The sequence below is a fragment of the Rana temporaria genome, chromosome 2 (genome assembly GCF_905171775.1).
Source record: "Rana temporaria chromosome 2, aRanTem1.1, whole genome shotgun sequence".
NCBI lineage: Eukaryota > Metazoa > Chordata > Amphibia > Anura > Ranidae > Rana > Rana temporaria.
Window position 1 is genome coordinate 402,485,181 of NC_053490.1, and position 26,972 is coordinate 402,512,152.

General features: G+C 45.7%; 1 protein-coding gene across 4 annotated transcripts in view; it reads right to left on the minus strand.

The window, feature by feature from the left end:
* Window positions 1–26,972, minus strand: part of LOC120927445 (synaptotagmin-like protein 5) — a 270,163-nt gene that overhangs the window by 177,168 nt on the left and 66,023 nt on the right. Inside the window, exon 1 of one of the 4 annotated variants that reach the window (XM_040338127.1) lies at window positions 12,433–12,655. The exons of 1 other annotated variant lie outside the window; for it this stretch is intronic. The gene's annotated coding sequence lies outside the window, so the exon portion shown is untranslated. Of the gene's footprint in view, window positions 1–12,432; window positions 12,656–26,972 lie in introns of those variants that run through there. 2 more of the 4 variants (XM_040338124.1, XM_040338126.1) reach the window with 2 other exon arrangements.

Consider the following 26,972-nt stretch of genomic DNA (forward strand, 5'->3'; position numbering starts at 1 on the left):
TCAATGCAGCCTCACCTGTGCCCACCATTGCAGCCACACTGTGCCCACCATTGCAGCCACACTGTGTCCTTCATTGCAGCCTTACTGTGGACACCATTGTAGACACACTTTACCCACCACTGCAGTCACACTGTGCCCACCATTGCAGCCTCACTGCGCCCACCATTAAAGCCTCACTGTACCCACTACAGCCACACTGTGTCTACCATTGCAGCCTCACTATGCCCGCCAGTGCAGCCTCACTATGCCCACCTGAATATCAGTGTTCATGTCCCTTTTACAGAAGTATATATATGTTTTACAGATTTACAGAAATAAGACACACTTTTGTTTGTATTGCACACCTATACATTTATTAAATGCCTACATTCATGACATTTCTGTAACTGTAAGGAAGGCTTTCTGAGTGCAGCAAAATTCCGAGTGTGAGAAGACCATAACTGAATGTGATGGAATTAAAGCAGTACCAGTGTATGGTAAAATCAATGGTCTCTGTGTGGCTCTCTTCTCCCTTCCTCAGTGTGAGGAAATGAGTGCCAATAACTGGCATCTGTTTACCCCTGAGATCAGCTGTGATTGGACACAGCTGATCATGTGGTAAAAAGCTGCTGATCGTCTCTTTACCTCAATCTGATCAGCAGTGTCGCGATCACGGGGCGCCGTCATATAAACTGGACGACCGCACTGTAGCCATCATTTGGCTATAGCGTAGTCGGCAAGTGGTTAAAGTTTGACTAAAGGAATTTTTTTCTAGGTTTTAAATATAAAGCAGAGAGGGATTTAGAACACCTGACTGATTTTCATTGCTTTGTAAAAAAAAAACATGCAGCACCACACCCTTTTGTTTCCTTTGTTGAGAGTGCACTGCTAACGGTGACACCATCAACAACAAATAGAAGAAAAGACCAGCACTCAACCAATCGACCTCAAGCTTTTAATAAGGTCATTTTGCAAGAGCAATATACAACATGAGGTGAAACCATAACGCACCCACATTTTGTGGCCACGGTGAATCCATTTCTCAAGCTGACCACATACTGTATGTATTATTTTAGGGGGAAAAAAAATCTGATAATTTTATTGCTTGTCACAGGGAATGTAAACATCCCAGCAGCCCTGTTTGAAGGAATTTGGGGGCCCCAAGCAAAATGGGGGGCCCCCCCAAGCACCCCCTCCTGCACCTGAAGCCTACATTAGCGCTACACAAATTTTTTACACCCATGTTCTTGCTCCCCCCCCCCCGTTCCTATGTTTTTCTATTCTCACCTCCCCTTCTTCCCTGTAGGCTCCCACTGTAGCATGGCTGAGCTCCTCTTCCTCCTGTCAGTCCGGTGTTCTATCATTATGGGTCCCCAGTCCCCTATCAGATAGTGCCCAGGCCAGGTACCGCGCGGTACAGGAGATTGTTTCCTGTGTTCCCAGCCGCACTGAAAGGAAGTGAGCACTCGGTGTGCACTTCCTGTCAGTCCGACAGGGAACAGGAAACTGAATCTCCTGTACCACGCGCGGTACCCGGCCGGACTGACAGGACTCCAGGAGGAAGGGAGAGGAGCTCGGCCACGCTACAGCCTGGGAAGGGGAAGTTTAAGGGGCCCAGGCCAGCTCGGGGCCCCAAGCAATTGTTTGTTTTGCCTGTCCTGTAGCGACAGGCCTGCATCCCAGTAATAGGCAGACAGGTACTCTTTATGGAGGGATCTGGGGTCTTTAAGACTGACTAAATACTTTTTTTGCCCCACTGTATCTAGTTAAAATGATTAAAACATTTGAAAGTGTACAATGCCTTTAATAAATATTAACCAAACAATTACAGAATTTTGACATTTCAATCCCAAATGGCATTGCCCAGGGTTTTAGAGGGCATGAGACTAATGGCCCATACACACGAGGGGACAAGCACGAAAAATGTTCCCGTATGATACCAGATCGTACGATTTTTGTTCCATCACTACAATTGTCATCCAAAAACACAATACCCTTTTTTACTTTCGATTTTTTTTTCTTTTCGTAACTTTATTAAACTCTCCATTTCTGACAGACGATCTGTCGTCCAATTTTCGGATCGTGTTTACGGGCCATAAGGCATTGCATGACAAATGTACATTAACACAAACAATGTTCTATCAAGTTTAACAATAACGTAATTGACTCAATTGTCTCTATTGTAACTGGACAGGAATGTCGTGGATGGCTTACTGGTTTTGCAACTTGTGACGTCTGATGAGTCATAAAGAAAGCGGCACCACTCATTCATTTCACCTAGTAAAGGAATCAACCAGCAGGGGAACATATAACGCAATTTATTTCATTAAATTGGTGGGATTTATTTAAAACTAAAACAAAAATCATTGAAAACCTTTATAATAAATTAAAAATAAATGTAAGGGACTTCTGTTTTATGTGCCCCTTGATGGATGATGGTCTTCATTGTAGAACAATAAACAGGGTTAATTTTGCAAAAAAAGTGTCACCATTGGGGTAGATTCAACAAGCAATTGCGTCTGCGTAACCATAGTTATGCAGCGCAATTGCTTAGTTGCGCCGGCGTATCGACTGCTCCTGATTCAGGAAGCTCGATACGCCGACTGCAGCCTAAGATATGACTAGCATAAGGCTCTTATGCCAGTCATATCGTAGGCTGCATTCTTACGATGGCCGCTAGGGGGCGTTACCCTAGTGGTCAGCGTATAGTATGCAAATTGCATACTAACGCCGATTCACAACCCTACGCGAGCCCTGCGTACGCAGATTACGTTGTTTCCGTTTGTCGGGTTCCGCGTAAGGCTGCTCCTACTATTAGCAGGGGCAGCCAATGCTACGTATACCCGTCGTTCCCGCGTCGCGAATTTAAAATTTAACGCCGTTTGCGTAAGTGAATCGTGAATGGCGCTGGACGCCATTTACGTTCACTTTGAAGCAAATGACGTCCTTGTGATAGTTTCCCGACAGAGCATGCGCACTACGTTCGGCGCGGGAACACGCCTAACTTAAATGATCCACGCCCCCTACGGGATCATTTAAATTACGCGCCCTTACGCTGGGCAGTTTTAAGGAGCGCCCGCGCAAATTACGTAGCTACTGCTTCATGAATGAAGCGTAGCGCAGATAATTTGCGTAGGCGCAGGGAAAAAACGGTACGCTGCGCCTCCGTAAGAAGTACGCAGCGGTACCTGAATCTACCCCATTGTCTATAATCTGAAGTGTGCAGTTCAAATCTGAAGGAATTTTACTGATATTCTAAAATCTGAAGAATGGGATTTTAGGAATTCCCAAGTAACACGTTTCCATTCATCAATCTGAATGACTTTTTTTTATTTAGGGTTTCACCCACACTTCCGGCATTTCCCTGCCTAGGCGATTATGTCACTAGGCGATTCACAAGGTCTCCTGGGATAGCGGCGTCATGTATCCCAGGAGTCCTTGCAAATTGCCTACTGACGAAATCTCGCGTTATCTACAGACAGGAAACCCTGGTTCAGATTGATACGATTTGACATGTCAATTCGCATGTCAAATCGGTGGCATTTTCCGGCAATGGCACCGTCAGACGCTGCAATGATTTCAAAGAGTAGTTTCTGTACTACTTTTTGCGATTTCGGGCCACGATTTACATTGACATCTGTGCAGAAACCCGCACAGATGTTTTTGAGATTGCGGCCGAAATCAGGATTGACAGGCGGGAGTGAAATCTTGCAAGTTCGGCTGAACTTGCACGGCTTCATTCCCGCAGCCCAGTGTGAACCTGGGCTAAATGACGCAAATGTGTCTGATTGACAGGTTACTATAGCTTGGGTTGGGAACTTACACCGACGCCGACATTACTATGGCAACCTGTCAGGAAGACGGAGAGCCATGCAGCGGCATTACTGCGCATTCCTGAAATCGCAAGGAAATTCTGAAAATGAAGACAGGAGTTCTTTAGATACCCACAGCTTAAACGGAACCTGCCTGCCTCCGAGATAAGTAGGTACAAAACTATTTTTAAAGAAAGTAAAATTGGCAACACATATGACATGTTGCAATTGTTAATGTACATGTTCGGACAAATGCAGAGCAATTTAAAAAGAAAAGTGTTTGGGGGGACTGGAAAACCGCTTTAAAGAGGAACTGCAGGGAAAAATCGTGGGTGCGCGATATACGCCGATACCCGCTTCCCGCGCCGTGTTTGAATGCCTGCGCCGACATATACCGAGCGCAGTACGCTCGGGTACATTCGGCCAGGCTCGGCTTCGTTCGTAGTCACGCTCTGTGACGTTTATGCGTGAGAAGCCGAGCCTGGCCGAAAATACCCGAGTGTATTGCACTCGGTATACGTCGGCGGAGGCTTCAAACTGAGCGCGGGAAGCGGGGATTCGACATGAAGACAGCGCGGGAGAAGCCGGGAGGACACCACCGAGGCCGCAGACGGACGACGGACCGGACGAGGCCGCCGATGGACGCCGGGCAAGACACCAAAACTGTAAGTAGTAAAATGTTTTTTTTACAGGATTTTAGGGTCAAAATTAGGGGTGCGCGCTATACGCCGGAGCGCGCAATACCCCGATAAATACGGTAATTTGTAATAAAAAAATGTTTGCCATTTTGAAACTTCCCTCCAACCTCTGACTATTTTTTTATATACAGTATCTCACAAAAGTGAGTACACCCCTCACATTTTTGTAAATATTTTATTATATCTTTTCATGTAACACACAACAAGTGAGTGTACAGCTTGGATAACAGTGTACATTTGCTGTCCCCTCAAAATAACTCAACTCACAGCCATTAATGTCTAAACCACTGTCAACAAAAGTGAGTACACCCCTAAGTGAAAATGTCCAAATTGGGCCCAATTAGCCAGTTTCCCTCCCCGGTGTCATGTGACTCGTTAGTGTTACAAGGTCTCAGGTGTGAATGGGGAGCAGGTGTGTTAAATTTGGTGTTATCGCCTTCAGTCTCTCATGCTGGTCACTGGAAGTTCAACATGGCACTTCATGGCAAAGAACTCTCTGAGGATCTGAAAAATTGTTGCTCTACATAAAGATGGCCCAAACTATAAGAAGATTGTCAAGACCCTAAAACTGAGCTGCGGCACGGTGGCCAAGACCATACAGCAGTTGAAAGCCCTGTACACACGATCAGTCCATCCGATGAGAACGGTCCGAAGGTTAACCGATGAAGGTGACTGATGGTCTGATGTGCCTACACACCATCAGTTAAAAAACCGATCGAGTCCAATGCGGTGACGTGAAACACAACGACGTGCTGAGAAAAATGAAGTTCAATGCTTCCAAGCATGCGTCGACTTGATTCTGAGCATGCACAGGCTTTTAACCGATGCTTTTGCATACTAAGCGTCGGTTTTGACCTATCGGTTAGGCGTCCATCGGTTCAATTTTAAAGCAAGTTCTAAAATTTTTGACCGAAGGATAACTGACCGATGGGGCCCACACAGGATCGGTTTGGACCGATGAAACGGACCTTCAGTCCGTTTCCATCGGTTTTGATCGACCGTGTGTACAAGGCCCAAAAGGACAGGTTCCACTCAGAACAGGCCTTGTTATGGTCGACCAAAGAAGTTGAGTGCATGTGCTCAGCATCATATCCAGAGGTTGTCCTTGTGAAATAGACATGTGATTGCTGCAGAGGTTGAAGGGGTGGGGGGTCAGCCTGTCAGTGCTCAGACCATACTCCGCACACTGCATCAAATTGGTCAAAATTGGCAACCTGTGAAGCTCTGGTGAACTCTATGCCCAAGAGGGTTAAGGCAGTGCTGGAAATGTATGGTGGTCACACAAAATACTGACAGTTTGGGCCCAATTTGGACATTTTCACATAGGGGTGTACTCACTTTTGTTGCCATCAGTTTAGACATTAATGGCTTGTGTTGAGTTATTTGCGAGGGGAAAGCAAATTTACACTGTTATACAAGCTGTACACTCACTACTTTACATTGTAGCAAAGTGTAACTTCTTCAGTGTTGTCACATGAAAAGATAGAATAAAATATTTACAAAAATGTGAGGGATGTACTCACTCTTGTGAGATACTGTGATTCTGTACTTGCCAAATATTCTGCAGAAATCTACTTCCACTGAGTCTGGTTGCATCCATTTTAACTGTGGGCAGCTGAATCTGCTGCGTGTTCACTTCCTGGATTTACACAGAGGCACAGCTCCAGCTCTGCAGCTTTATTGGCCCTTTTATGACTCACCCCCCCTTTACTTCCTGGCAAACTCTCAGGAGAGTGGGAGAGAGCTGTGCATGATGTCATAAGCCTAGGCTTTTTACCACACAAGAAACAGGAAGTGGGCTGTATAACGTATTTACTGGCAGAAAAAAAATGTTTTACTATCCAATGTTAGGGCAGAAGATTTAATAGATGGAAAGATGAAAAAATTACTGAAGGTCTGCTTTATTTTTGCTTATTCATTAAATAAAAAAATGTCATAAGGTTATTAACATAGCAGGAGGCCCACAAGCTCGTGGCACTCTTGCTATGGATGTAATAAATCATATGTCTGGCATGCAGTCAGAGAAACCACAAACTTGTTAAAAGTAATTTAAAAATGGAAAAAATACGAAGTGGAATGATAAATTCAGAGGATTGTGGGGATGGACTGGGTAAATTACCAGAGAAGCAGATTCTGCAGCAATTATATTTTCTGAACATATGTCAAACGGTTCATTCATTTAACCCCCAGCATCCAATTAGACAAAACCTTTCATCTAAACCTTGCACTGGAACGATTTGGTTAGATTAACAGAAAGCGCAAGAAATGTGTTAACGCTGCTCATATAAAAGGTACAAAGTTTCGACTGTAAAAGACAATTCCAGACATTTTGTAGTACCGATGCAGTAGGGAAACAATAGAATCAGGTTCAGTGGCGGTGCGTCCATAAGGGCACCCGTGCGCCGTCCTTCTCTCTCCTGCCAACCTCTCTATGACCAATGGATAAAGTCATGCATAGCATGAATCTATCTATGGCCACTGCTACCACCCCCTATTCAGGCGCCTGGCCCCTTTTTGGGTGCCGGGCGCCTGAATTACAGCGACTGTTTTTTTTTTTTAAGCACCTGATTAGAGTCAAAAGCTCTAATAGGTGTCAAAAAAGGTAAACAGCAAGCGCCATGCAGTTCACCCAGCTGTGTTAGAAAAGTGAATGAATGAATATTCACTTTCCTAACACTGAACTGCCCCTCAGCCAATCAGGTGCTCGGGTCTATTAACCATTACCTGAATGACTGAAAAGACAGGCGCTGTGATTGGACACCGATCAGGCATCTAATCAAAGGAGAGGACGATAGGAGCGGGCGGGAGAAGACATCGCCGTCACGGAGGGCAACGTCTGCCCCACCGAGACAGGGTAAGTGCCAAGCAGACGGCAGGTGGAGGGCACAGTGGCAGCATTTGATGGTGCACAGTGGCTGCGTTTGATGGGAACAGTGGCTGCGTTTGATGGGAACAGTGGCTGCGTTTGATGGGAACAGTGGCTGCGTTTGATGGGAACAGTGGCTGCGTTTGATGGGAACAGTGGCTGCGTTTAATGGCACAGTGGCTGCGTTTGATGGGCACAGTGGCTGCGTTGGCTGGGAACAGTGGCTGCGTTTGATGGAACAGTGGCTGCGTTTGATGGCACAGTGACAGCGTTTGATGGCACAGTGACAGCGTTTGATGGGAACAGTGGCTGCGTTTGATGGGAACAGTGGCTGCATTTGATGCCACAGTGGCTGCGTTTGATGGCACAGTGGCTGCGTTTGATGGCACAGTGGCTGCGTTTGATGGCACAGTGGCTGCGTTTGATGGCACAGTGGCGGCGTTTGCTGGGCACAGTGGCGGCGTTTGCTGGGCACAGTGGCGGCGTTTGCTGGGCACAGTGGCGGCGTTTGCTGGGCACAGTGGCGGCGTTTGCTGGGCACAGTGGCGGCGTTTGCTGGGCACAGTGGCGGCGTTTGATGGGAACAGTGGTGGCGTTTGATGGCACCGTGGCTGCGTTTGATGGTAACAGTGGCTGTGTTTGATGGCACAGTGGCTGCGTTTGCTGGGCACAGTGGCTGTGTTTGCTGGGAACAGTGGTGGCATTTGATGGGCACAGTGGCTGCGTTTGATGGGAACAGTAGCTGCAATTAAGGCACAGTGGCTGTGTTTGATGGGCACAATGGCTGCGTTTAATGGGCACAGTGGCTGAGTTTGATGGGCACAGTGGCTGAGTTTGATGGGCACAGTGGCTGAGTTTGATGGGCACAGTGAGGCTGCAATTGATGTTTTTTTTTTCAGAATTTGCGCCCCCCCAAAAAAATTTGAGCACCGGCTTCCACTGGTCAGGTTTTCTTTATGCTTCTAATACCAGTTAAACCCGGTCATACAATATTATACAGAGTATCACCAGTACAGGAGGTGAAGGGAACTTGAATACAAGCAGCATGTCAGATTTTCATGCAATTATTTCCAGCGGCTACAGCCACTAGTGAAAATCCCTCTGTGTTCTCCCGGGCCCGGAAAGGCTCCCTGCTGCCCCCTTCTCCCCATCAGGAGAACCCAATAGCTCTGCGGCAATAATTCCCCTATCAACACTGACTATGTAGATGGGCAAATTAGGCGTTTTTCTTTCCTGTAACCCAAAGTTTCAGAAAATAAAATCGCTCCATCTATGGCCAGCTTCACTGTTAGCTGCTCACTCCCCATTCTGGTGCTGGATGGATTTGTTACAAAGCATCAGAAACCAGACAGAGGTCCTACCGTTGCACCAATACTTTAGGCCGATACTAAGCATTTGCACAAGTTCCTGTACACCTGTATTCACATGACATAGGAGCCTGCAGCCTTTTCAATAGAGCCAGTTCACACATGTATGGGCCGGCTGCAGCACGTTTTTAAAAAGAGTCCGGTATGATTTTGAGTACAGTTCAGGTACAATTTCCATTGTCACACAGTTTCATAATTTGCACCTGAATCGCACCTAAACTGCTGAACAAAGTCGCACCTGAGGGAGCTGAAATCCCATTGTAATAACCGAGGGGCACATATGTGAACCTGGTCTCGACTGGACAATGAAAATAGGCATCGGTAATTGTTATTGGTGAGTACTTGAGAAAAAGTATCGGGTACTCGTACTTGGGACACCAAGGTCCCGCTGCCAATCAGTGCCCATCCGCAATGCCTGCCAGTGCCATCAGTGATGCCTATCTGTGCCATTTATCAGTGCCGCATATCAGTGCCCATTAGTGCCACGTATCAGTGCCTAGCAGTGCCCAACAGTGCCGCCTATCAGTGCCACTCATAAGTACCCATCAGTGCAGCCATTCAGTGTCGCCTATCAGTGCCCACCTGTGCCACCCATGAGTGCCCATCAGTGCCGCATATCAATGCCCATCAGTGCTGCATATGAGTGCCACCTACCAGTGCCCATCAGTGCCACCTCGTTGGTGCCACCTCATCGGTGCCGCCTTATCAGTGTCCGTCAGTGCCGCCTTATCAGTGCCCATCAGTGAAGGAGAAAACGTATTATTTACAACAAAAGCCAAAATTATGTTATATACATTGTAAATATCTACTAAACCGTGCAGGTTTAGGAGATATTTCCAGCACCTACAGGGAAGCCTTAATATAGGCTTACCCGTAGGTAAAAGTGGTTGTATAGAGTTTACAATCTCTTTAAGCCTAGTACACACGGGTGGCGCCTGTGTGTATGGCAGCTTGTCCGACAAGAAGCTGGCTTCTGTCGAAGGGTCATAGCCAAAAAAGGTTACCAGCTCCCGTTCGGTGTTCTCAGACAAAGGCTGAGAGCGCTGACTGGAGTGTTGTGCATCCCCATGTCAGAACACCCCATGGCTGGTGGCTCAACCCCGCTGGGTTGAATGAAAAAAAAAAAAAAATAGTAGTGTGTACAAGGCTTTACCCTGTGCCCGACCTTACCAGGAAGACAGACAGCTATGATCAGTGTGTCTTCCCTGATCAGTCATCTACCCTGCATGACAATAATTTATTATTCATTTATTCACACAATCTTCCTTGTGGGACAATTTGCCCTGTGAGACAGCTTGCCATTTGCGGGGTTTTACCAAAGAAATGTAATAATACATTTTGGTCTAAATTTATGAATAGTGACTATTTCATGCATTTTAAGTTTAATTAAGGGAATACATTTTTATATATATATATATATATATATATATATATATATATATATATATATATACACACACACATACACACACACATATACATATATACACATATACATATATACACATATATACACTTACACACACACACACATAGGCCAAGATTCACCTAGGGAGCGCGTATTTGTGAGCGAGCGTAACGTATCCTATTTACGCTACGCCTCCGCAACTTTGACAGGCAAGTGCAGTATTCACAAAGCAAAGTTGCGGCGGCGTAGCGTAAATAGGCCGGCGTAAGCCCGCCTAATTCAAATATGGAACATGTGGGCGTGTTTTATGTTAATTTCTTGTGACCCCACGTAAATGACACTTTTTAGGAATGGCGCATGCGCCGTCCGTGAAAGTATCCCAGTGCGCATGCTCCAAATTAACCCGCAAAAAGCCAACGTGAACGTAAATGACGCACAGCCCTATTCGCGAACGACTTACGCAAACAATGTAATCGACGGAAAATTCGAAGCTGGCCCGACGTCCATACTTAACATTGGCTGCGCCTCATATAGCAGGGGTAACTTTACGCCGGAAAAAGCCTAACGTAAACGGCGTATCTGTACTGCGACGGCCGGGCGTACGTTTGTGAATTGCCGTATCTAGCTGATTTACATATTCTAGGCGTAAATCAGCGCACACGCCCCTAGCGGCCAGCGTAAATATGCAGTTAAGATACAACGGCGTAGGCGACTTATGCTGGTCGTATCTTAGCAAAATTCGGGCGTATCTGATTCTTTGAATCTGGCGCCAAGATACGACGCCTCAGACTCAGAGATACGACGTTGTATCTGGAGATACGCCGTCGTATCTCCTACGTGAATCTGGGCCACACAGTATATATTTATTTTTTTGTCTTTTTTCTCTATATAAAAAATAAAATAAAAAAATCCACTGGTTATCAAATACCACCAAACAAAATCTTAATCGGTTTCAAAAATATATAAAAGTTGGGTACACTGCTGCAAGACTGAGTAGATGACAGTCAAACTATCACAGCGCTAAAAACTGAAATGCAGCCTGGTAATAAAGGGAAATATACAGCCTGGTACGCAAGTGTTTAAAAACACTGGCCCAGATTCAGGTAGATCCGAGCAATATTTGCGTGGGCAAAGAGCAAATATTTTTCTCTGCGCTCACGCAAATATTGCATTTTGCCCACGATTCACGGAGCAGTTGCTACGTAAATTGCGCGGGCGATATGCTAAACAGCCGGGCGTAAGGCTGCCTAATGTAAATGATCCCGCCGGGGGCGGGAATCATTTAAATTAGGCGCGCTCTCGCGCCGAGCGAACAGCGCATGCTCCGTCGGGAAACTTTCCCGACGTGCATTGCGGCAAATGACGTCGCAAGGACGTCATTTGCTTCTAAGTGAACGTGAATGGCGTCCAGCGCCATTCACGGTTCACTTACGTAAACGACGTGAAATTTAAATTTCACGAGCGGGAAGCGCAGCTATACTTTAGCATTGGTTGCCCCTGCTATTAGCAGGAGCAGCCTTATGCTAAAGTCGCCGTACGGAAACTCCGAACCTTGCGTGCGCAGGGCCCGCGCAACTTTTGTGAATCGGTGGTAGTATGCAATTTGCATACTATACACAGATCACAATGGCCGCGCCACCTAGCGGCCAACGCAAGAATGCAGCCAAAGATATGAAGGCATAAGGAGGCTTATGCCTGTCATATCTTAGGCTGCAGTCGGTGTAACGAGGTTCCTGAATCAGGAGCACTCGTTACACCGGAGCAAGTAAGCACTTGCGCCGCGCAACCTATGGTTGCGCGGGCGCAAGTGCTTCTTGAATCTGGCCCACTGAATTAAGGTAAAACAGCCTGATGCTCATTACTGTAGGATACTGTGTTCATGCATTCCTGTTACATTACTCTGGGCCAACTATGTGATGCATAAAAACACGGGAACGTCAGGGAATTCAATTAAATTAACAAAGGTTAATGCAGTTAAATAGTAAATGGGAAGCAGGCAGACAATTCTTACCGCATTAAATGGGTCACATTAGACTATACTTGAATAGGTTTCATATACGTTACTTATTAGCCTGATGAATGCAGCCCTCTGCTTCTGCTTACTGATATGAAATTGTCCATTAAAACAATCAGAAACTATCAGCAGCCAACATATGGCTTCATCAGCTGCCAGCTTGTAATTACTCTCCATTGGTGACAAGGAAGCACCACAAATTCATTGCCGGCACTACCAGACCAACCCCTGGTTAGTTCCCCCCCCCTCAAAGACACACACTTCACATGAGCCCACCGGTCACCTTACCTTATGTGTCGTCACTATGTAGGAAGCTATGGAAAGAAAAGCTTGTTTCATGCTTCATCAAAGTTCGTTATTTGCACTGTGAAACAACACAGGGGTCCACACTGATCAATGAACGGAGAAACCAGACAAACCGGACTGTCTTGTCCTAGATACCTGGTGACAATATACACACCCAGCGGTTCAATGTTTGCCTGCCAGTGACACAGACAGACTGTAAACGCCCCGTGCTGCCTTTCCAGTGACACGCACTGAGCCAGGTAGAATGGAACAGGAAGTCTTACCTACTCTTTTCCTATACAACAGACCAGCATGCAATGCCCTCTGTGCGCACAGCTGACACTCAGGCCTCGTACACACGACCGAGTTTCTCGGCAAAAACCAGCAAGAAACTTGCTGGGAGATATTTTTTTGCCGAGGAAACCTGTCATGTCTACATTTTCGTTGAGGAAACTGTCGAGAAACGAGACGAGCCAAAAAGAGAGCATGTTCTCTATTTCCTTGACGGTAATGGAGAAACTGGCTTGTCGAGTTCCTCGACAGCCTGACAAGGAACTCCACGAGGAAAACTATGTGTTTCGCCCGTCGAGTTTCTCGGTCGTGTGTACGAGGCTTCAGAAACCAAAACAAGCAAATTGTCCCTTTTATTTGTGTAAAATATATATATCTACAAGATGCTGCTTTCTAAATTGTATTTTCTACTAATATAATAATAATGATATTAAAAATAACAATATAAAAAAAAAATGTCACAAGCGACAAGTACGCATTTTTCTGTATACAAATGAATGTCATGTCATGCAGACGGGTGCTTTTGGGCATACACAGTGGCTGCTCATAGTAATAAATGGCTGTTAGGGCTCATTTAAACTTGCGTATTAAAAAAAGGCGCAGCTAAACCACTTTTTTTAGCGCCCCCCCCCCCCCCCCTAATGGCAGCGGACGGAGGTGTTCGCGGAAAAGAAATGATCCAATGTCATGCTCGATGGGTAGCAAGCTCACAGAATGCAACCTATTCAGGTGAATGAGAAAGCGCAAATGCCCCACAACCGCGTGGGGCACATATTTGTGTGGCAGTTATGGGGTTAAAAAAGCCAGTGAGAAGGCATCACATTAAAGCGGAGGTTCACCCGTATATATGACTTTTTCCCCTTAGATGGATGCTCGTTTTGTCTAGGGGAATCGGCTAGATGTTTTAAAATATGAGCCGTACTTTAACCGTTTACGAGATGCATCTTCTCCGTCGCTTCCGGGTATGGGCTGCGGTACTGGGTGTTCCTATGTTGATTGACAGTCTTCCGAGAGGCTTCCGACGGTCGCATCCATCGCGTCACGATTTTCCGAAAGAAGCCGAACGTTGGTGCGTAGGCGCAGTATAGAGCCGCACCGACGTTCGGCTTCTTTTGGCTACTAGTGACGCGATGGATGCGACCGTCGGAAGCCTCTCGGAAGACTGTCAATCAAGAAGGAACGCCCGCTCCCGAAGACCCATACCCGGAAGTGACGGAGAAGATGCATCTCGAAAACTGTAAGTACGGCTCATATTTTAAAACAACTAGCCGATTCCCCTAGACAAAACGAGCAGGAATCTAAGGGGAAAAGATCAAAAAATAAATAAATGGGTGAACTCCCGCTTTAACTCTTCACTGCCTGTGAAATGGCTCTTTTGAACGCGGATGATTTTCAGAGGGACAACGATTTAGACTACAGGAGAGTCAGGACGCCCACTAACACACAGCTCCTTTCTCTATCTGCAATGTAGAGAGCGTTCTGACTCTCCTGTAGTCCAAGGGAGGGGGCGAGAACGACGTGCACAGAATTGCTGGCTGGAAATAATGATATCTGAATTATGCCTGTAGCTGCAGGCATCATTCAGATATCCCCCCTAAAATTCAAGGCCGTCATATGACGGCGTGCGGTATGGGAAGTGGCTTAAATTATTCAATACAATTTTTTTTTTTTTTTTTGTATGTTTGGAATTTTATTGAATCATTGTAATATGTAACTGATTATCATGTAATAAATATTATTATTTTGTGAGTTGCCTCATGTAAAGTCCCATGTATCCTCTTCTGTATTGTAACATCATTATTATTTATTTTCATGGTTGAGGACACAAGCAGAACCTTAAAAGCTTCAGCAAAATGGCAGCCTCCAGCAAGAAGAAACAGGAGCAATGCTCGAGGCAATTTACAGCACACACTACAGTAGGTGACCGCGATATGTGTCAATCTCGCTCCCTTTCTCAGCGAGATTGACCAACTACGAGCCCTGTCCTGGGAGCCAGCGCCGAGCGATGGGAAAAAGCCGTCATAGAAGCGACGGGGATCCGACTTGGATTCCCGCCAATTCTAGCCGCGACGTTTGGTATGAATCATGAGGGGGAACTCCACGCCAAATTTTAAATAAAAAAAACGGCATTGGTTCCCCCCCCAGGGGCATACCAGGCCCTTAGGTCTGACCGGCCAGGCGGCGTGCTTGGATACGGGTCTGGTATGGATTGTGGAGGAACCCCCACGTCGTTTTTTCGGCTTACAATCCACACCAGACCTAAGGGTCTGGTATACCCCTGGGGGGGGAACCCATGCTGGTTTTTTATTTAAAATTTGGCGTGGAGTTCCCCCTCATGATTCATACCAAACGCCGCGGCTAGAATTGGCAGGAATCCAAGATGGATCCCTGTCGCTTCTATGACGCGCTCGCTGGAATGTGCTTTTCCTATTCCAGCGAGTGCGAGATGTCGGCACCATGTCGCCGAGAATCAGCGCGATGCCGTCGTGCTGGAAACACATTCTCGGCGACAGGTACTGTAATTTTGGTCACATTAATTAATGTGGAATGTAAGTTCCTTGCTAAAGAACATATTTTTTTAGCAAGTTGTTATGGATAAAGTTCTGCTGTAAAGTAAACCTGACATAAATGAAATCTCTACTGCATGGTGAACATTTTGCGGTGCTCTGAAATGCAGGGCATTCTGGAATGCAGACACCACAATTCCTGGCTAATAACTCTGTCAGGTGACAGGTCAGTAAGCGTCAGATTCCAGGTGACATTTAACCCTTTAAATGTCTCAGAATTGGAAGCTTCCATATACAGTATCTATCCTGAAAGGCTAATTTTAACCGCTTCTCATCCACTACATCAGGGGTGTCCCAACTTTTTTCAAAGAGGGCCAGATTTGATGAAGTGAACATGCGTGACGGCCGACTATTTTGCCTGAGATTCTGTGAACCATTAACCACTTCCATACAGGGCACGTATACACCTTCCCGCCCAAGCCAATTTTCAGCTTTCAGCACTGTCGCAATTTGAATGGCAATTGCGCGGTCATGCTACACTGTACCCAAACAAAATTGGCGTCCTTTTTTACCCACAAATAGAGCTTTCTTTTGGTGGTATTTGATCACCTCTGCGATTTTTTTTTTTGCGCAACAACTAAAAAAAGACCGAAAATTTTGAAAAAAATTACGTTTTTATTTTTTTCTGTAATTTTTTTGTAAATAAGTACGTTTTCTCTTTCAATTACGGGCACTGATATGGTGGCACTGATGGGCACAGATGAGATGGCACTGATGGACATCGACAAGGTAGTACTGACGGGCACAGATGAGGTGGCACTGATTGGCGGCGCTGGTATGCGGCACTGATGGGCACACATAGGCGGCACTCATGGGCACACATGGGCGGCACTGATAGGCACTCATGGGCGGCACTGATGGGCACTCATGGGCGGCACAGATGGGCACTCATGGGCGGCACAGATGGGCACTCATGGGCGGCACAGATGGGCACTCATGGGCGGCACAGATGGGCACTCATGGGCGGCACAGATGGGCACTCATGGGCGGCACAGATGGGCACTGTGGGGTGGCACTGATGGACACTGTGGGGCGGCACTGATGGACACTGTGGGGCGGCACTGATGGACACTGTGGGGCGGCACTGATGGACACTGTGGGGCGTCACTGATTTACTTGTTGCCAGTCAGTGCCCATTTGTGGGCACTGATTGGCATCTTTTTTTTTGCATCTTTTTTTTTTCCAGACTTTTATTTTTTGGACTTTTTTTTCCCCCATTTTTTTTTGTTTTGCCCTTCCCTGGTGGGCATCCCTGGTGGTCCATGTGGCGATCCGAGGGGGGGTTGCGCGAACCCCCCCTGTCAGGAGAGCCGCCGATCGGCTCTCCTCTACTCGCGTCTGTCAGACGCGAGTGAGGAAGAGCCATCGACGGCTCTTCCTGTTTACATCGTGATCAGCCGTGGTTGGACACGGCTGATCACGTGGTAAAGAGTCTCCGTGAGAGACTCTTTACCGAGATCGGTGTTGCGGGGTGTCAGACTGACATTCATTTGCATATTCTACGCCGACCGCAATGGAATCGCCACCTAGCGGCCGGCCTAGAATTGCAGCCTAAGATCCGACAGTGTAAGTCGCTTACACCTGTCGGATTTTAGGTCTATCTATGCGTAACCTGATTCTATGAATCAGGCGCATAGATACGACAATCGTATCTCAGAGATACGACGGCGTATCAGGAGATACACCGTCGTATCTCTTTTATGAATCTGGCCCACCGTATTTATCGGCTTATAACACGCACCAAAGAACTGTGAATCAAAATAAGGGTCACTGCCCATCAATACAGCCTCACAAGTGCCATAAATGTAGCACCTCCGTTGCGGGACGAGCGCTGACAGACATACAGGAGGATTTCCTGCTTTATCGGTGGCCTCTTTAATCGAAAGTCCCGCCTCCTGTGATGGACAGAACAGTCGTCTGATGGCAGCGCAGGAGACAGGACTTCCTTTTACACAGGTCACCATGTAAACAGGAAGTACTCCTGTATGCACAGCGCTCGTCCCGCCTCCTCCAAGGCAGCCAGCATGTATTTCTTCTGTGGCCCCTGCCGCTCGGGGATTCGTTGGGGGCCACAGAAGACATACATGTCAAAATGACCAGGCGGGCCATCTGAAACCGAAACCGGGCCGGACTTTGGACATGCCTGCACTACATGGACACATACATCCTTGGATGGGAGCGATATTTTGGTCATCGCTGCAGCAATATTCGACATATCATTTTTGTTTTAGCAAATTCTGCCAGGTAAAAGTGATCAGAGCAGCTAAGCAGCCACTTTTTTACGTCTCTCCCACGAACAATCGCATACCCTTGGAAACGTGGCAGAAAAATAAGTTCCCGCCCCTTTTCTGTGACGTCAGAGACCAGAAGCGACGAGAATTTGGTCGCTTTCGGGTTTCTTCGTTTACTGGCCTGTGTCAGATTGGCTGCTTTGGAGGCCAGAGAAAAATTCTGGGGTGTACGTAATGGGGTCTAATGGACCCCAGATCTCTCCATAAAGAGAATGTTGTTCATTGAAATAGAGTAGATAGCAAAAAAGTAGAACACATTTTCTTTTTAAAAGGTACAATATTAAAAAAAAAAACTCAATAAAATAATGAAATACAAAAAAAAATTAAGCGCCCCGCCCCCCGTGCGCAAAGGAAAATGTGCATGCCAGTCCTGCGCGAATATTTAAATAGTGTTTATACCACACATGTGAGGTATCGCCGTAAGCATCAGAGTGAGAGCAATAACTCTAGTACCAGACATCCTGTGTAACTCTAAACTGGGGACCTCTTAAGGCTTTTAAAGCTGCACCTATGGAGATTTTTAGGTACCGTAGTTTGGTGCTGTTCCACGAGCTTACATGTTTGATATCTATTAACTCGGTGTAACATCATCTTTTATATTTTACCAAACAATTTGGTATTATATTTGGCTTTTGTGCATTAAAATTATTAACCACTTCCGGACCACCCGCCGTCATTATACGTTGGTACTTTGACGTTGAATACCATTTATTTCAGTAAACACAGAGCTAGATTCACGTAGCTCGGCGTATAGTTTTGCCGACGTAGCGCATCTCATATGCACTACGCCGACGTAAAATAGGGCGCCCAGACCATTATTCACAAAGGTCTGGCACCGTACGTTGCACCGGATGTGGAAGGTAGTGGGCGTGTTGTATTTAAAGTAGCCGTGACCCCATGTAAATTTTTTCATCAACGATCCGCGCATCCGCGCGCATGCCCAGAGTCACGTCGCATATACTCCCTAAGATACGTCGGCTCAATGCTTTCGACGTGAACGTAACCTACGCAGATCCCCATTCACGTACCACTTACGTAAACGACGTAAAATTTGACGGCTGTTCCGACGTCCATACTTTAACATTGGCTGCGCCTCATATAGCAGGGGTAAGGTTACGCCAGACGTAAGCCTTACGTAAACGGTGTAGCGGGCGCAAGTACGTTCGTGAATCGGCGTATCTAGGTTATTTACATATTCAATGTGTAAATCGACGGAAGCGCCCCTAGCGGCCAGCGTAAATATGCACCCTAGATACAACGGCGTAGTAACACTTACGTCGGTCGGAGGAAGCTAGAATTCAGGCGTATCTAGCTACCAGAATGGCACGCATAGATACGACGGCGCATCTTTCTACTTACGCGGCGTATCTATAGATACGCCGACGTAAAACTATGCTGAATCTAGCTCACAAACTGCTAAATACCTTTTCTCATCAGCAATTAGAGCAGTCTTGTGAATTCTATCAGCGTCTGAATAAAGCTTGTAGGAGAAGTTTTCATTCTCCCCTGATTGTCCTATGAGGCTGCAGGACCCCTGACTCTCTCTCTCTCTCTCTCTCTCTGGACAGTGCTTATTTGCCCTGTGCCGATCACAAACACCCTCCCAAGAAAATAACAACAACATAAGCAGCTTGCTCCCAAGGTCCTGTACTATCAGGAGATGGCTTGGGGACAGTGGAAGAAGGGGAGGATCAGCTAGGACATGATCAAACAGTATTTTTTATAAAATGCAGAGGATTAACCCATTAGGTTCCACAGTGAGTATAACAAGAATGCTTTACTGCATATAAAGACTGATTTTACTGTTTGTGGGTTTAGTAACACTTTAACGATCATATTGATCTATCTACTTTCTTACTATCAGATTTTCCAAAATGATTTTGATAAAATTGATCCATTTTGTTTTGATTTGATTGATATCACAGGATGTATCCTTGATAATTCAAAACTTCAGCTAATACTTTACAAGCAGATACTGCAAAAAAATAAATAAAAAATCCTTTGGGATAAAGGTTTTACATGAATACATAAAAGCTGATCATTGTAAGCACCTCTGTCAGTGGTAAATGGTTTGTCCACCTTTGATACATTTTTCAGGAGATCTTGTTCTGTTGAAAAACAACAGACTAACTAGTTGGAACACCAGGTGAAAATAAAGGCAAGAAAATCTTGGAATTAGTAAACTGCAATATAAAAAAAAAATCATGCTTTTGGGTTTAATGTTGCCATTTATTCTGTTTAATCCCACATTTTGAGTCACCAGAACAGGAATAACATGGAAATCGTCCAATAGGGACTCTAGTTCTGGAGACTTTTAGCCAGATTCAGAGAGGTTTACGCCGGCGTATCAGTAGATACTCTGAATCTGCGCCGTCGTAAATTTAAGCGTATTCTGGAAACCAGATACGCTTAAATTAGGCTAAGATACGAGCGGCGTAAGTCTCCTACGCCGTCGTATCTTAGGGTACATATTTACGCTGGCCGCTAGGTGGCGCTTCCGTTGTTTTCCGCGTCGAATATGAAAATGAGCAAGATACGCCAATTCACGAACGTACGTACGTACGTACGCCCGTCACAATTAGTTACGTCGTTTACGTAAGACATACGCCGGCATAAAGATAAAGCTGCTCTCTAGGTGGCGCAGCCCATGCAAAGTATGGACGTCGGATCAAGTGTATCTTTTTACATCGTTTGCGTAAGTCGTACGCGAATAGGGCTGTGCGTAAGTTACGTTCACGTCGTAGGCAGTGTTCGACGAATCTTAGGCATTCTATCCGACGCATGCACACTGGGATACGTCCACGGACGGCGCATGCGCCGTACGATCAAACGTCAATTACGTGGGGTCATGCCTTATTGACAAAAAACACGCCCACCTCTTCCCAATTTGAATTAGGCGCACTTACGCCGGCACATTTACGCTACGCCGCCGTAACTTAGGACGCAAGCGCTTTGTGAATACAGCACTTGCCTCTCTAACTTGCGGCGGCGTAACGTAAATGACCTGCGCTACGCCGGTACAAAGAACCGCCGCTCTACCTGAATCCAGCTATTTGGAGGGATTTTCTATCACTTCCTGTTTTGGTTTTGGGGCAAGAAGTGGAGGGATATCTACCCAATGGGGACACAGATGGCAAAAAAAAAAAAAACTGACACTTTGTTATAAATCCTCTCTTATGCCGCGTAGACACGGTCGTTTTTTGTGATGAAAAAAAACGACATTTTTAAAAACGTAATTTAAAATGACCGTGTGTGGGGAAAACGTAGTTTTATGTCTTCTGAAATAAAAAAATAAATTTGGACATGCTTCAATTTTTTATGTCGTTTTTCAAAACGTCGTTTTTTGTGTCATAAAAAATGATCGTGTGTGGGCTAAAACGACGTTTAAAACAACGTTTTTAAACCCGCGAATGCTCAGAAGCAAGTTATGACGCGAGCTTCAGAGTGCCGCCGTACGTGCTGAACGTAACCGCGCTTTGCTAGAGCATTTAGAAAAAACGATGGTGTGTAGGCAACGCCTTTTTTTAAAAAATGAAGTTTGAAAAATGTCGTTTTTTTTTCATGAGAAAAAACAACGTTTTTTTACAAGACAAAAAACGACCGTGTGTACGCGGCATTACTCTATTCAAGATGGAAAAAAAAAAGTTTTGCCTTTAGTTTTACTTTACTCTAGGTGTTTTTTCACCAGAGATTACTTCACAGTACTAGAAATTCAGTACAAATTGTTTTCCAGGTGTGGTGACCTGTTTAAGTGTTTAAAGTCCTAGGATAGAATATGTGTCACTGTGAAAGAGAATGACAAAACCTTGTGAAAAAATGCTGCAGGCAATAACCTGCTATGATTAGCTAAGAGAGACGGTAGCTTATCTTCTGCATACACAGATCGAGAATGTTTACCTAGGGTTCTGCATGATCACTAAGGTAATCCTTCTGTTCTTAAAGGGACCCATAGATATATTGAATTTCTTTCCTTCCACCACGAGTAGAAGGAAAGAAAATTGCTCAGGGTTTATCCTTCCTGGCCATCAGAACACAATGATTACTGCTAGTGTCTATAGCCGCCGACAGTAATCAAATGTAAAAAAAAAATACATCAGGCCTGTTGTACAAAAAATACATCAGGCTTGTTGTACCCAAGTTGATCGAAGGATCAACTTGGGTATAATCAGCCTGCCCATACATGGTTTAAATCTCGGTTGGTCCCTGCTGGCCGAATTCCGATTCATGTATGGCTGGCTTAAAGTGGTTTTAAAGACTCAAGTTTTTTTACCTTCATGCATTTTCTGCATGAAGGTAAGAAAACATCTGTGTGCACCTTCTGTACTCATCTGAGCCACAGCTCTGTGTGTTTTACGGATGCATAAACCCAGGCTTGGGAGTGAGCATGGACCAGTGCCCCCAGCAAGGCTGGTGCAAGGATTTTTGACACCCTAGGCAAAACCTAATTTTGCCGCCCCATTGGCTCTACCCCTGACTCCACCCCCTTTGCCCTACCCATGTGACAGGAGGCAGCGCTATACAGAAGCATCGGCTCTGCTTCCTCCTAGCAATGGCTCCAGTGCTGCGATGTGCCTCTAATTATACCACCCTTTGGACGGAGCAGCTGCCTGGGACTGAGTTAGTTACATGCTGCAGCCTGCAGAGCATGCAGATGCGGAGGGAAACCAGCTTCAAGGTGCTACTAGGCAGCAGTGCGCCCTAGGCGGCTGCCTAGTTTGCCGACCCTGGCCCCCAGAGCAAGCGGCTTGCTATTGGTGGCACTGGCTGAAGAGGAGGAGCCAGGAATGCTGGTGGAGAGCCCGAAAGGAGGAGGATCGGGGCTGTTCTGTGCAAATCTACTTCACAGAGCAGGTAAGTATAACATGTTTTTTTTTAACCTTTAACGTCACTGTAAGTGCACATCTGGGAAGGTTGTATTCATTGGCGAGGGGTACAACCCATCTACATCCATCTAAAATATCAGAACTCAAAGGTAAAATAATGAAAAAAAAATGTTTATGCGTAGGAAATGATTAGAACATCTGTCAGGTTCATATTGATGTCTGTGTTCCAGCTTAGAAGTTTTGCTCCCTCTATTTGTCCTAGTGACCATTACCGCCAGACAAAAAGTGATGGGAAAACTAAAGTTTTAGATGCAGGGTTTTCCCGAGTCCTGTATGTGTTTTTTGTGCCCGGGGCATTGGAAGGAAGAGAGTAGACGGCATTTATTGACAGGGGGCGGAACTTCATTCTCTCGTCGCTCACCCCCTGTTCTGTGGCTTAAATTTAAATATTTAAATGCCCCACAACAGGGAGTGAGCGAGTGAAGCTCCATCCCCAGTCAATAAGTTCCGGCTACTCTCCTTCTGACGCCCCGGGGCACAACAAACACATACAGGTCCCCTGCTGCCAACCAGACAAGAGGCGGAGCCCAGGCAGGAATACAAGTGGCCGTCAATAGAGATCAAGCTGCTGGCAACCCTCCACCGTGTGGCCCGGTCCCCAACAGGTCACGTGCCGACCTAGGGGTTGGGGGCCCCTGCTCTACTCTATTAAAATCTAAAAGGAGGTATAGCTTTATATATCTTTTGAACATACAAGCCAATCAAACAGAAAAATGTTTGTGATTAACATCATCTAGAGGACCAAGCCTACCCAGCGCACACTTTGTTTGGGTGCTAGCTATTAAACCCAGCTGTCACAGACTTTTTTTGGTCCCCACTGTCGACTGGTAACCAATCAAAGTGGCCTGCTATGACATAGTAATCACGTGCAAACTAAGGACTTAATTTAAAAAAATATATATTTTACCTTCCAGAGGCCACTGCAGACTTTAGATGACATCATGCTTCTGTTTAGTACAGTAATTGTCTGTAGCAATCATACTATTAAAAATTAAATATATACCATATTATTTATTTTGTGTTTATTAAAATGTTGAACCAAATAAAATTCATGTGTAACTAATAAAATGAGTTAACTTACAGTATATGCACCTTTTCCGCTGCTAAATTTGAATTTAGAACTCAGATTTTAATGGCTCTTGGTCATGAAAGGTTAAAAAACTAGCCCTCTTAAAACATTAAATTCTGTAAAAAGATGAGGCTCCGCAGTGTATTTGAGCATCATACAAAATGTAGTTCCAAAACATCTGGGGTGCCAAGGTTCGCCATCACTGCTCTATAGTGTGGTCTTGGTTTCACCAACCTGCTGTGGCTATTACAATGACCTCCCAATTTCTGTTTAAATGTCATTGTTACATAAAGAAGAAGAAAGAAATTGAGATTTCGTGACAGTCTGTTGCAGTAGGGTGCGAGTGTTATGATTGCTATTTTCTGTGTTTGGCCTTGAGCAGTAAACTGCTTCAACTGCCAAAATTATTTTCTATTGTATTGCATCTAAGGCCTAGAGCTCATATACCCTCACTTACTGATATACACACTTAAAGTGATTATAAAAGTTTATTTTTTTATTTATTTAAAATATCAAACATGGTTATACTCACCTGCTCTGTACAACGGTTTTGCACAGAGCAGCCACAATCCTCTTCTTTTTGGGTCCCCTGTCAACACCTCTGGTTCTTCCCCCCCCCTGTCACGTGCCTCCATAGCAAGCTAAAACATTGACACACAGAGTGTGGCTTGGCCCTGCTCCGTGCTCTCTGCTCCCTGGCTGTGATTGACAGCAGCAGGAGCCAATGTCTGTGCTGCTGGCTCTCAGTCCAGAGAGGAAAGAGTGAGCTGAGAGAGTTGGATCAAGATCAGGCTCAGGTAAGTATAAGGGGGGAGGGGGGGCTGAGGGGGGATCTGCATACAGAAGGTGTTTTGTCTTAATGCAGAGAATGCATTAAGGTACAAAACCTTCTGCCTTTAGAACCACTTTAAGTCAAATGTCCTATTTGCCTTTCCTCGGTATGAGCACCCTACCTGTACAACTAACCCCACCAAGTTACTAATTTGGCTAATTTTGGCTTTCTTCAGGGGAAACCTAGCAGAACGCCTGTCCTTCCCAACACAGACCTATGAACAAATAACTCTGTCATCAAGAACTCACTTGTAAAGCCTATAAGAAATATAAAGGGCCAAAAGGCTATCTGGCCAACTATTATAACGACAACTAAAGTATAAGCTTTAGCTGCAAGATTTCAATGCAAAGAGAAATGCCAATGTTTGTTAAAGTGGATGTAAACCCCTCCATACACCCAGTGAAGTGAACAGCCTCAGATGATACACAGAGATGAACCAAATCTCTCTACATAGGTTTTACATGTATATCTGCTGTCTTCACATTTATATACTGTTTAGAAAGTTCAGATCGTGTAAGAAAATGTTCTCTTCCTGTTCAACAGAGTGTGATGTCTGGGCATACAGCCAAGATAGCTAACAATGCTTATTGGATGAAAGGCACACACCCCCTCTCATTATAGGCAGAGACTCTCAAGCCCTGTTTGTCTGATGAAAACAGACCGATGGACCGTTTTCATCGGACAAACAGATCGTGTGTGGGCCCCATCAGTTTGTTTTCCATCGGTGAAAAAAAATAGAACACGTTTTAAAATGTTCCTATTAATAAAAAAACGATAGAAAAAAACGATCGTCTGTTTGGAAGTCCATTGGTCAAAAATCCATGCATGCTCAGAATCAAGTCGACGCATGCTCAGAAGCATTGAACTTCATTTTTCTCAGCACGTCGTAGTGTTTTACATCACTGCGTTGGACACGGTCGGATTTTTGACTGATGGTGTGTAGGCAAGACTGATGAAAGTCAGCTTCATCGGATATCCGACAAAAAAATCCATCGGATTAGATTCCATCAGTTATCCGATCGTGTGTACAGGGCTTCAGAGGTGTTTTGTAACAGAGCTATCTGCCTGCTAATCGTTTTATAGCAACCTCCCTGGACAGAGAGAATTTGTCAGGCTGGCTGATAACAGAGGAACGGTTCAGGAGACTTAGGAGACTACGGGACTTAGCTCATTGAAGAGAGATAACAAAACACTGCAGATATATGTGCCCAGCTCAAATTTCATGAATTGGGTTTACATTCACTTTAAGGGGGAAAAAACAACCCTTTCCTGCTCAGCTGAATATACATAGCAAGGATTCTATGAAATGTTACAGCAGATTCTTGCCTGCCTCTAAAGTGGAAGTAAAGTTTGCTATGCAGCTTTTACCTAGAGGCAAACTCAAAATAAAGCTTATCTGTAGGTAAAATAAATACCTCCTAAACGTGCATCTTTTAGGAGATATTTTAATGAGCAGCAGCCAGTGATGTCACCGGGGCATGCACACTGCTCTCTCAATGGACCGCATGCTGTCCATTGAGAGAGCTGTGCCACGGCTGTGACTCCCATGCACAAATGCGGCAGTGATGTCATTGCAGCTTACCCATTCAATAGCCAGAGCCTGCTAACTTGAAAGGAAGAGCAGGTGAAGATGAAAAACCGTCATCAGAGACACCGCGCCGCTGGAGGGCTTAGTTTTACAGGTAAGTCTTACACAATGTGCTAGCATGTGATGCGTATTAGCTCATTATGCCATTACATTGCAGGGGGCCTGGAATCTATCTATGGTCGCTGCTGACACCCCCTATTCAGGTGCCCAGCCCATTTTTGGTCACCGGGCACCTGAATTACAGCGGTGGTGGTGTTTTTTTGATGCACCTGATTAGAGCCATGGGCTCTAATAGGCGTCCAAAAAAAGTGAGAAGTGGGTACAACGCTGTGCATTCGCTTCTTACTCAGCTGTTCGGAAAGTGGATTCCTTCGCTTTTCTAACATTGCAGGCATCCAATCACAGCACAAGAAGAGAGGAGGAGCGGGCGGGAGAAGCAATCGGGGTGAAGATGGAGGACATGGACACCGCTCGCCGCCTGCCGCCGTCACCCACTGCCCACCCGAGACAAGGTAAGTGCCGGGCAGATAACGGGGGGCACAGTGGCAACACTTGGGGCACAGTGGCAACACTTGGGGCACAGTGGCAGCACATGGGACACAGTGGCAGCATTTGGGGCACAGTGGCAGCATTTGGGGCACAGTGGCAGCACATGAGTCACCGCCGGGTTATTTAGACATATATATCTTTTGTGGCCCCCGACGATCTCCCAGCGCAGGGGCCACAAAAGATGTATATGCCTTGTAACGGGACAGGGAGGAGGCAGGACGAGCGCCGCCGCCGTACACACACAGGAGTATTTCCTGGTTACGGGCGACCTCTGTAATAGGAAGTCCCACGCTGCCATTGGACGACTGTTCTGTCCATCAAAGGAGGCAGGACTTTCTATTAAAGAGGCCGCTGTGTAAACAGGAGATTCTCCAGTAATAAATTTTTGGCGCTTGTGAGTGCATTCCTGGCAAATATGGTGCTGCATTCCTGGCAAATATGGTGCTGCATTCCTGCCAATGGTGCTGCATTCC